A 10,970-nucleotide genomic window follows, 5' to 3' on the forward strand; every position below is an offset into this window, starting at 1 on the left:
CAGATCACCTTGTTTCCCCTGATACTGTTGTCCTTTCTCCTACTATTTGTCTTTGAATAGAGTTTGAAACAGTCCTAAGAACATACCTTCCCTACCTCCTGGATGGACAGTTCGCCTCCATTCACTTGAAATAATTGAGTCAAATAAAGTTAATATACTCAGGAACAGCTGGAGCTACTGAGAAGTGCCTCATCCTCTCAGTCACTATCTACCTGAGAGTCAAACTCTGAGCCTGCTACCCTCCATGAGGACAAAACTATGCATCTAGAATAATTTTTTCATTTGTGAACAGTTTCTTATAAAATTATGCTTGTTTGTTCCTTGGTTACAGCCAGGACCTGAACTCATTGATCCTTATCACAAATGAAAATACAACTCAGGTGATAAGAACAAATTTAATCCCTTCTCTGTTTTTCATCCTGAAGGAACAGTAATAAGAGCTACTCTAGGGATTAGTTGTTGGTCACAACATAACAAGGAAATTATTTCTAGTTGGATGCCAGCCACATGGAAGGGAGGAGACTGCTACTCTCAGATGAACTGAAGAAATCACAGGTGAACTCAGGAAAGTGATGTCTGCTGTGTCAGACTATGCAAGAGATAAATTGAGCATAACTATCAAAAGCAGACCTAGCTCATAAGTGTATGGGACTAAACCAATGTGAGTTCAGCAATGCTTAAGCTGTAATTTCCTTATGCCCTAAACACACCAAATGTGTCCCAAGTGCTCACTCTTTGTCCTCTTTTTGGATGTCTACAGAGAGAAAAAAGACTGTTCAGCACCAGCAGAAAGCATTATAGGTGGAGGAGAAACTCAAACTTGGATCAAACTGGTTAGTTCCTTGCCAATTCAATCACACTGTTGTGTATGATCCACTTTATTTCCATAAAGCATAGAGAGATGAGTCCCATGCTGGTGGAAGGTCAGTCACACTTAACCGAGGAAGGATTTGATTGGTATAAGTCTCTTGGGTACAGCTGTCTAATTGTCCACTGCAAAAGCTTCAATAATAATAAGAGTAATAGAGTCACTTGAAATATTTGGGCCTCGTGTGTGCATATATTTGGGTACAATTCGTCCCACTGATGTCAACAGCATCCTAATAACCTGCACAAGACTATGAGACACTTCAGAAATCTTTCTATGACACACATCTCTTATCTGAGGGAAACAAACCTCACTCACTGGAACATGTTACCTTTCGGAGCGGATGGAGTAGCCACAGTTGCATAACTGTACAATCATATCCTGAGATAATGATTTGCAACAGCTTTTTCATTAACGTCATTTATATGAGAACACTAAAGCTTCTTTCCACATAAACCCAGAATAGACCTAGTGACATCAAGGATGTTGTTCCAGACCAGTGCTGGACTAGCAGTGTGGGAGAAAAACCTACCGATGTCTTATGTGGTAGGACATCCCAAGGAAGAGCAGGTCAGGTCCTGCTCTCAGGTATGTCAGCAGGGAAGGCTCTCATGCAACTCTGGACTGAGTATTTTAGGAAGAAACACAATGGGATGTACCCAGTGAACCTAATGCAAAGAAGCAGTTGTGGTCATTTTCAAAAGAGAAAAAAAAAGGTCTTATTGGAAATACAAAGGGGCAAACGCAGTTTGGTAGCAAGGTTGAGTATCTTTGCTAAAGAGAAAAGAGAGTGAAGGCAAGGCAAACTGGGAGAGGGGCAATGACAGGGAGTGACAGAAAACCAAAACAGAACAAAAAGACAAAGTGACCAGAGCAGTATAAAATGGAGGAAAACAGACAGGAACAAACTGCAGTAAAGACCAGACAGAGTGTGAAGTCCAGCAAACATGTGGAGGGTTTTTGTCTCTCAGACCTTGCTGGAGAACTGGGAAGGGAGAGCAGAAGCTTCTTTGTGCAATAGGGAAGTAAATCATTAGCAATGATTTTTCAGGTAGGTGATCCTTCTTCTCTATGTAGCACTAGTGAGACATATTTGAAGTGCTGTGTCCAGTGCTGGGCTCCTCATACACATCATGGAGTGGGTCCAATGAAGTGCCACCAAAGTGCTCAAGGGCTTAGAGCATCTCATATGTGGGGGAGAGGCTGAGACAGCTGGGATTGTTCAGCCTAGAGAATAAAAAGCTCAGGGGGATCTTATCAATGTGTTTCAATAACTGACAAGAGGGTGCAAAGCAGATGGAGCCAGGCCCTTCTCAGTGGTGTCCAGTGACATTATGAGAGGCAATGGGCACATACTGAAATGCAAGAAATGCCACTTAAGCACAAGAAGAAACTCTTTTACACTGAGAGTGTTTGAACACTGGAACAATGTCCCAGCAGGTCACAGAGTCTTCTTCCTCGGTGACATTTAAAATCCAACTGGCCGCAGTCCTGGGCAACCTGCTCTAGCTGATCCTGCTTGGAGACTGGACTGGTTGATCTCCAGAGGTGCTTCCAGCCTCAGCAATTCTGTGATTCTGTACAGTTTGTTTAGCCAAACCAGACTGTCCCACTGGTGTGTCCAGCCCCAAGCACCATAAAGAGAAATGGGCTCAAAACACAGCAGAGAGAACCCCCGCTATGGAGCTTATCCAATTCTTCTAGATCCAGACTAAAGCAATGACTACAGAGGGGTTTCTTCAAGCTAGGCAATGTCACTGACAGCAGACAGAGAGAGTGTAAATAGTAAGACAAGAAAGGGTGTAAGTAAGTAGTGAGAGTAAAATTTTTGTAATTGGCTCTTCCTACAGTAATTTTCACACTGTGAAACACTCCCATCTTCCACAGCCACTATCAGTTCCTGAGCTTCCTGATCTCAGCAATTCCAGCATGGTGGTTTGCTTGTCTCCTGCACCCATGGGGAGAAATTCCTTGCTCTTAAGTGCTCTGTGGACTGAAGGAGGAAGGATTTTCTTGATACCACTGAGAAAGCTTGAGGCAGGGCTGGGACCAGAGCCCACAGCTTCCCTGTCTAGTGCCCCCTTCACTGGCCAAGAAGTTCCATCTGAACAAGCACATCACAGGTATCCCTGACTATCTGTCAGTTGTTTCAGGCCCTATCTGTGGAAATGCAGAGCTCATATCAGCATCCCTGGGCTGGCAAGGACATTATGAACTGTATTTGATGGGAATATCTCCAGTCCATACATGACCCTCTCCTCCTGGGCTGGAGAGAAAAATCATAAAGATCCCAGAGAGAAAGCGAGAAGCAAAGAGCTGAAACAGAGAGAAATGTCTGGTTTAAGAAGTGAATTTGCAACACATCAGCATTTGCTTCTGCAGTGAGCTTTGAAACACAGCAGAAACAAAGTAGGTAGAGAGTGTGACAGGAGAGAGCACAGTGCAGAGGTAACATTCACCTGTAGACGCTGTAGGGACCTTCTAGCTAGAGAGAATGTGAAGTGGCAGGGGCTGTGAAGGACCAGCTCGCTTTAGCATACCCTGCCAGCTCATCCGAGAAACTTAACCTGCTGTCCTAATGAGCAAGGAGGTAACAGCAGGCTGTAGGAGTGCTGTCCTTCACCACAGCCTTTCTAGAAAGTAGTGTCCTGTTTTCCCAGTATCCACGGATTTTCAACACTAATCGATAGTATGTGTGTGAGCAAAGGTATCCCTTCTACTGAAGACAAGAGGAGCTTTGGTGACAACTCCAACAGGCCAGGATGTGGCCTGTGGGAAATAAGGTTAGAGTAAAGGTCTGCAGATGCTGTAAAGAAAAACATGAAGGGAAGAGCTGACCGTTTCCAGTAGCACAGGTTGTACACATGCAAAACTGCACTCAGCTGCCTTCTGAAAATCCCCTCTTTCGGAAACCTCACATACGCGGTGTTAGAAAACAGCATTTGCCTGTTCCAAGTCCCTGTGAGTTTGGGGAAGAATGGAAAAAGAATGACCAAATGGATCTAATAAAGCACAATAAAAAGAGCAGTGTCCAGCTGAGTGAAAAGCATAGTTGTGATGGAGTTTGTGGCAGGACTCCAATCAACTTCACCACAACCAGGATTTCACTACAAGTCCTTAAAAAAAGAGAGGTTAAAGATTCCCTTATGCTCTCTTACTAACCCTGAAGAAAAGAAGCAGTTAGTCTGAGAGAGATGGTTTGTCCAGCTGAGGAGCCACCTCACCTAGAAGGGACAGGTCTGTCCAACGGAGAGGGATTTCAGTCACTGGCAAGTTGTGGCAAGCACAGCCGTGCATTATTCATGGTTTGGTTTGGTTTGGTGCCTGTCCCCAGACCTGCTGTGCACCTGAGGAAGTTTCAAGCACTGACCACAGAGAGCTATGTGCTGCCCTTGACCAAGTGGGCTCCATGCTGTCCTATGAGACCTGCTCCCACGCTGCAGTTTCTGCCAGCTGAGTGCTGCTTGCCTGTGCTACCCCCCCTGTTAGCTGTGAAACAGCAGATGGGAAGGCAAGTGTACATCGCCTTTCATCACCTCTCTCCATCTCTGCTGCCTCCTTGGCATCACCCCCAGGGCACGTGTGTCTGGCCGCAGTTTCTGACAGTTCTCTGATCTTACTACCAGAAGGATGGGGATTTAATTGATTACACAAATGCCACTACAAACTGATACACGGAGGGAAACATGGGGATGCTGCTGCCAGCAAACCCCTCTGGGAGGCAGCCTCCTTCATGTGGAAGCAACTCTGCCGTTGTAGATCTTGTTTCTGAAAGCACAGGGGCTCAGCAGTGTACTAGAGATGCACCAGTCTCAGGTCAGCAAAAGAGATAACTGGTCTCTGCAGCTGCCAGAAACAAAAGGAGCTGGTGCTTCAGAGCAGCATTTCTGGGGAGGAACACTGGAAACGGTTTTTCACAGCAACCTGAGCAGGCATGTGGTGGATGCCTCTGTGTGTTTGCGTGTTTGTGTGTGTGTGTGTGTGTGTGCATGTCTGTGTATATAAGAATAGGTGAATGCATCCATGGAGTAAAAAGGGAGAAAGACTAAGCATTAGGACATCCTTACAAGAGCAAAGCATTTGTGCACCTGCACCCAGCACAGCTGAGGTAATATTAGTTCTTAAAAATAAATACTATAAGGAACAGTCAGATGTCTTCTGAAAAATCTTCATCCAAAATACAAGAATTACTTGTGAAGCTTCTGGAATTTAGTCCTGCTTTAATTACAAATTTCACTGAAAGCTTCATTATGGACGTACTAAGGACCATATTGTTACCCCAGATTATGACAACAGAATGAGGCTGGCAGCTTTCCTGACTCACCCTTCTTGGTGAACTCAGAACTAAAAGATAGGCAACATAATTACATTATGTATACACACTCATTGTATGAATGCATATGTGTGGAAAATACATTTCAGTTGAAATAGAAGTAGTATAGGCATTACACTGATAAATCAACAAGAAAACAACCGCCGGTGTGAGCTCATCTTCTCTCCTGACTTTACAATGTGAGGTGGAATCAGCAACTGGAAAGTAAAGCTCTCGTCTAGGGGACAGGTTCCTTAGGCTGTATATCGAGAGTAGTAAATACCAGCGGTGCTTAGAATGTACGTCTTACACAAGTACTTTACACATCTAACACTAATATACAAATTGAGTAAGTCTCCTACCGTTGCTGTGATGCGGGCAAGGAATTTGCTACAATCGGTAAACTCACAACAGGCCTTACTAGTTCCTTCAAATAGAGATACAGCAGGGCCAAAGAGAAAGAAACCAATACGTAAAGATTTTGTAATGAAAAAGTTAAAATAATTTTTTTCCCTGTCGTTTCTTCACAGAGAGCTGTTATACTGAGCAGAAAATGGCCAGGGCAGCAAGAGTCAAGATCCACCTCTAAACCATTATTAGGCTATTTAGGGACAGTGGTGACACGGAGCAGTCGGTGCCTCCGGGAGCCCTGGCCTCCAGCGCCGCAGAAGGTGCAGCGCTCGCTGCAAGGCAGAGCAGGCTGCCACCTGCTGTGACTGCTCCTTCAAGCAGCGACCTTCCCTCGCCGGCCCGGCAGCAGACTGGCGACACGACCCTTTGCTGAGGGGCGCACAGGGGAGGCTCTGGAAAAAGAGGCGCCCCCAGAAAAGAAAGCACAGGTGCTGGTGAGAACTGGCAGCGATGTTACTGTACAGAAAAGGAACTAAGCCCCAGTCTTGATCATGACAAGAAGATAAAATAAAAATAGCAGTATTTGCTACGTAGGTATTTCACAGGCATGAAAATCTGCAGGAATTATGCTAAGAGCTCGGCTGGTACAGCTTTTTAGTCTGTTATTGTTTGGGCTTGTGTATCTGCCTGCACAAAGCATGTAACAGCACTTGGTGGGTATGCATCACTTTGAAAAACATGTGAGAGCACACAGAAGTTTCATGCACAAAGTATCTATTTTGACCAAGTCCTATGCTGTTATCACAATTAAGGGACTTTAAACTTATTCAATAAAACTACTTCCTCTGAAGAGCCCTATCATTGCAAAAAAGGAGGTTGATGCAAGAGCTGAACTACAGCAAAATATTTATTGTGAAAGAATTCCAGGCTTATCTTCCTGGGTAATGAGACATTTGAAACCTCCACGCAATACAGCACAGACAGATCTAAAGAAATACAGATTGCCCATGCGACTAGGGGCAGAGGCAAGCAAAAAAGTACCATGATCTCATTTTCCTGATAAGGTTCAGATCTTCTTATGTGAAACAGAAGTTTTAAAAGGCGTCTGATCTCCAAAGACACACAGATCTACTGTTAGTTAAGGATATGAGAGATTACAAAACTAAAAGAAATAGAAGTTCAGAGCTAGCCTGGATTCCCTTGACACTTTATGATGGAGGGTTACTAATAGAAAAAGTTAATTAGAAAGCAGAAAAATATCAAATAAATGGGAATTAGAGACTCTGAAATTATTTTGTGAAGGCAGCATGGTTTCCGAGAGTAGTCTCTCTTACTGGGAGAAGTTCAAAAAGAAAGAAGACTCAGGAGCAGTCAGCGGAAGTCTGCAGTCAAGCAGCTTCTGTGTTGTTGCCAAAGCCAGACTCTTATAAAATAGGTTCAGAAAGGAAAGCATGGCAAAAGTAACAGTTACCAAACTGTGCAAACTGTGACCACAGCTTCAGGCTGAAGCTTCCCCAGTACATGTAAGTGAAGCAGAAGGAAAAATATTATGTACAGGTACATGCATACAGATACATGTCTGCCTTGGTTTGGCTAGCTGGGAATGGGCAATTCATCAGTGCAAACATGACAAACTTCAGGTCTTCTCTCTGCACAGGAGTTACTCAAACTACAGTAAGGTGCAGTATTGGTTTGCAATGTTTTACCTTAATCAAGACTGACACGTGCTTTTGGACCTATACTCTGTGCCTATGAGAGGGACAGGGCACTTTAGAGAAGAGACTCAGAAAGCACCAGAAATAAAGAGCACAAAGCAGGGCAAAAAGCAGATGAAAGGCACATGAGTGAGTTAAATGAATGAGAGAGAGTGGAATTAAAAAAAAAAAAAAGCATAAAAGAAAATCAGTGGAAAAAGAAAAGAAAGCAATGATAGCATCCAAGAAAGAAAATTTTCTGCACAGTCCCTATGGCAAGGTGTGTGCTTGCAGCAGTCTCTCCCTGCCCTGGGGAGGTATGAAATTTGATTGTTTGGCGCAAGCAATACACACCAGTGGAGAGCAGAACCAAATGAACCGGCTGTGATCACAATCTGAAAAACTAAGTCTAGAGACAGGTAGTTTTCACGAGCTCCACCGTTAGCGAAGAGGGCTGACGCTGGCTACCCTCCAGCGACCCCTCTAGCACCCATAGGACCCAAGAGCTGCGGTGAGACACAGCCTGTAGGAAAAGCAAACCTCCTGTATTTTCAGTTAGCATCATGCAAAACAGTGCATGCAGCCTTCCTGAATCTGTGAACAAACAGATCCATTGCCTCTGAAACCCGCTGAAGTTCAGGGCTGCAGAGTAAAAATGGCAAGGAATTGATCCATTTAACTGTGGTCTCTACATGGGGAAAGGATGTCCATTTATAAAAACAGTCAGAGGATGCAAAGGCAGAGATCAAAAAAAAAGAGTAGCACAAATAGCTTTCCTCTCTGTAGCAACAAAGATGCACTAGGAGCAGGGTGATATGAAGCACTCAGAGCAGAAGGTGCTTGTTTCCCTCCTCTCTTTCAAAAGCCAAAACACTCATCGGGCACATGTCACGCAAGGACAGATACAGACGACAGCCTTTTAGCAGGATACAGAGCTACTTTGCTGGGAAAATTCCCAGTGCTGCTTCTCAGCAGCTACACAAGAACATCTGGGCTTCCACCACTGCCTCAGGGCCATCAACATCGTTGTCTCCCTCTAGCTTGCAAGTAAGGGCTTCGGCTGCCCATGTGGCAACCACTCCATAACATTTCAATCCTGAGCTGCAAACTACAAACAGTTTCCAATTTGTGCATTCCTAACTCAGCAGGGAGTGCAATGGTTACTGTTGCTGAGGGCTAAACAGGGGTCATGGAGTGATACAACTAGTAGTGAATTATTTATGTACTGTAGCATGGGGATTTAGGGTAATGACCATGAGAGGAGAATATTCCGGGTCATCCCTCCTTGCTACAGAAAAACACACCCAGCTTTGAAAACAAACAGCTGATATTCCTTGTTAACCGTCAAAAATTTCCTAACTCATTCCCATACTGAAAGTAAAGCAAATACTCTGCCCACTTAAGAAATGAGTGAGTGAAATAGCCCTGACAAACTGACGAAAACAAACCATCCTCACAAATACAATCAGAAAGCAACAGCAGACAAAACAGTGCCAGGTATAACTCAGAAATCAGCCCCAGTTTCTATCCCGAGCCCAGTATGCATTAATTCTGTCTGTGTAACTCCAAAGCAAGACCCAGACAAGTGGCAGTCACATATGGCCAGGCTGAAAGATCCTACAATCATCAAAAAATCAGCTACGATTAAGGCATTACAAGTGTTTCTGTGAAATATGCATATTTTAGCTCCTGTTTTTCAAAGGACTACTACTCACTGCTCTTAGAAATGAACTGAAGTCTCAGTTACTGGCATTGCTCAGCCCAGAATCACAGCAGTGCCTCTGCTTTAAAGGTGCATGGTAGTGCCTGAAAACAAGACCGGATTTTCAGCTCTGAAATGCACATGCATATCTCAGTGTACAGACAGCCTTTCATTTCACATGAGAGTGACAGTCCTCCTGTGAATCTGTAAACCCTTCTTTCTATCAAAAGACATAAAATGAGCCCTGCCTCCATCAAAATGTTCTCTCTAACTGAGTTAATAAGGATTTTCTGTAAAAGCTGGATGAGAACTTAGCAGAGAAATAACATCTGCGCACAGTGCTGCTAACTGACTATTTACGATGAAATAAAATTTGAAGTGTGATCTTGCTTATGGTGAAGTACAAGGAAGTCTTGCTTAATCTTCCCTGGATGTGGGATACTGATCATGATGAGCTATTTATAGCCCACTGTAATAATTTCTGTTTATACTGCTGTTCTCCTCATCCCAGAGGTTTCGATGGGATGCACACTGGGATTTAATGCACTTGTCATCACTACAGTGAATTATTCTGGATGTTACACTTAACTCCAAATGACATAACCTCAAACAGATAGAAATATCTGACTAAATTCTGATTTTCTCCTTCTCTCTTACTCAGCAGCAGTTCTCAGAGACAAAGACAAACCACTCCACTACTCATATTTACATTCTGCTTAGAGCGCTGATAGCATATTTCCTCAGACCGATGCAGACCCTGTCTGCTAGAGATGTACTTCATAATATTTAAACCATCGTGCAATGTTGATCAAGTTCAGGTAACACAGCTCTGAAAGGTATAATCTTTTACCAGCTATCATATTATAGAAGTCAATCAACTCCTTAAAATGCTCTGAAAGTCAAGCTTTCCAAGCACTCAATCTGCCATTCATACTTCTACACACAGGTGAATCATTTTTACCAGAACTTATCTAAATAAAGAAAAGCAAGCATCAAAGAAATGAACACATAGGAATATTTCAGACAAGTCTGGCAACACTGTCTATGATTTCAAAGGGTGTAGGATCCAACCCTGTAGCACATTGGAGCAAGAGCAAAAGAAACATGGGCATCCAAGTCAGATTACCAAATTTAGTGTGAAGATAAGGCCCAGAGAAAGTTGCCTTGAAGCCAAAAGAGCTGGGCAGTTGGGGAACTAGCTTTTAGTTAAGAAAATACTTGAAAGAGCCTGTTTTCTGAACAAACTACTTTCAGGACCTTTTACTATACAGACATGAGTGACCTAAAAGATATCACAATGCTTTCACCACTGTGAGGCTATTTTCGTGCAAAGGCAGAGACCAGGGGCAGTTGGGGTTTGTGGTGGAATATATGGGCCAGACCCTCAGCAAGTGTAAACCAGCATTACTTTTTTCCTCATTGAGGATATGGTAATTCACACCAGCCAGCAGCCCTATGTGTGCAGTCTCATAAAAGGAAGAGTCTAAATAAAACACATCTTAACAAATAAATAAAAAACTGTGTCACTCCTCTCTTTTTCTTTGTAAAAAACTATTTTTTTCCCCTCAGTCTCTGTTGACTGCGATTGAAGTTCAGCCTTAAAAATATGGTCAACTATTTTAATTGTTTTGATTAAAAAATTCTTAATTAAAATAATTTTATGAAGGCTTTTATAAGGGCTTTCCTCACTCATGTTCACAACTGTTCTTATAAAGAAGCTCCTCACCAATTTTTATGTTCAAATACAGGAACGTCTTGGATTCATAGCACACAAGAAGTACACATCATTTGGAGGGAATTTTTAATCAAATACTAAATATGAACTGAGAGAATACATGCGTTTGTCCAAAAGGAGACTTGTTATTGAAGCCTGAGCTTTTGCTTTTAAACACGATTTTCTCTGATCAGCCAAGGATGTTTTCTCTTATTAAAGCTGTTCAAACAGCAATGTGTCAGACACTGAGAAAAGGATATCAAACTCCTTCCCTAGCAGCCAGCCAGAAAGGATAGACTACTAGTTTGAGTTATCTGAATTTAGGGGGG

This window comes from Mesitornis unicolor, unplaced genomic scaffold, assembly GCF_000695765.1.
Source record: "Mesitornis unicolor isolate BGI_N332 unplaced genomic scaffold, ASM69576v1 scaffold48858, whole genome shotgun sequence".
NCBI classification, from domain to species: Eukaryota; Metazoa; Chordata; class Aves; order Mesitornithiformes; family Mesitornithidae; genus Mesitornis; species Mesitornis unicolor.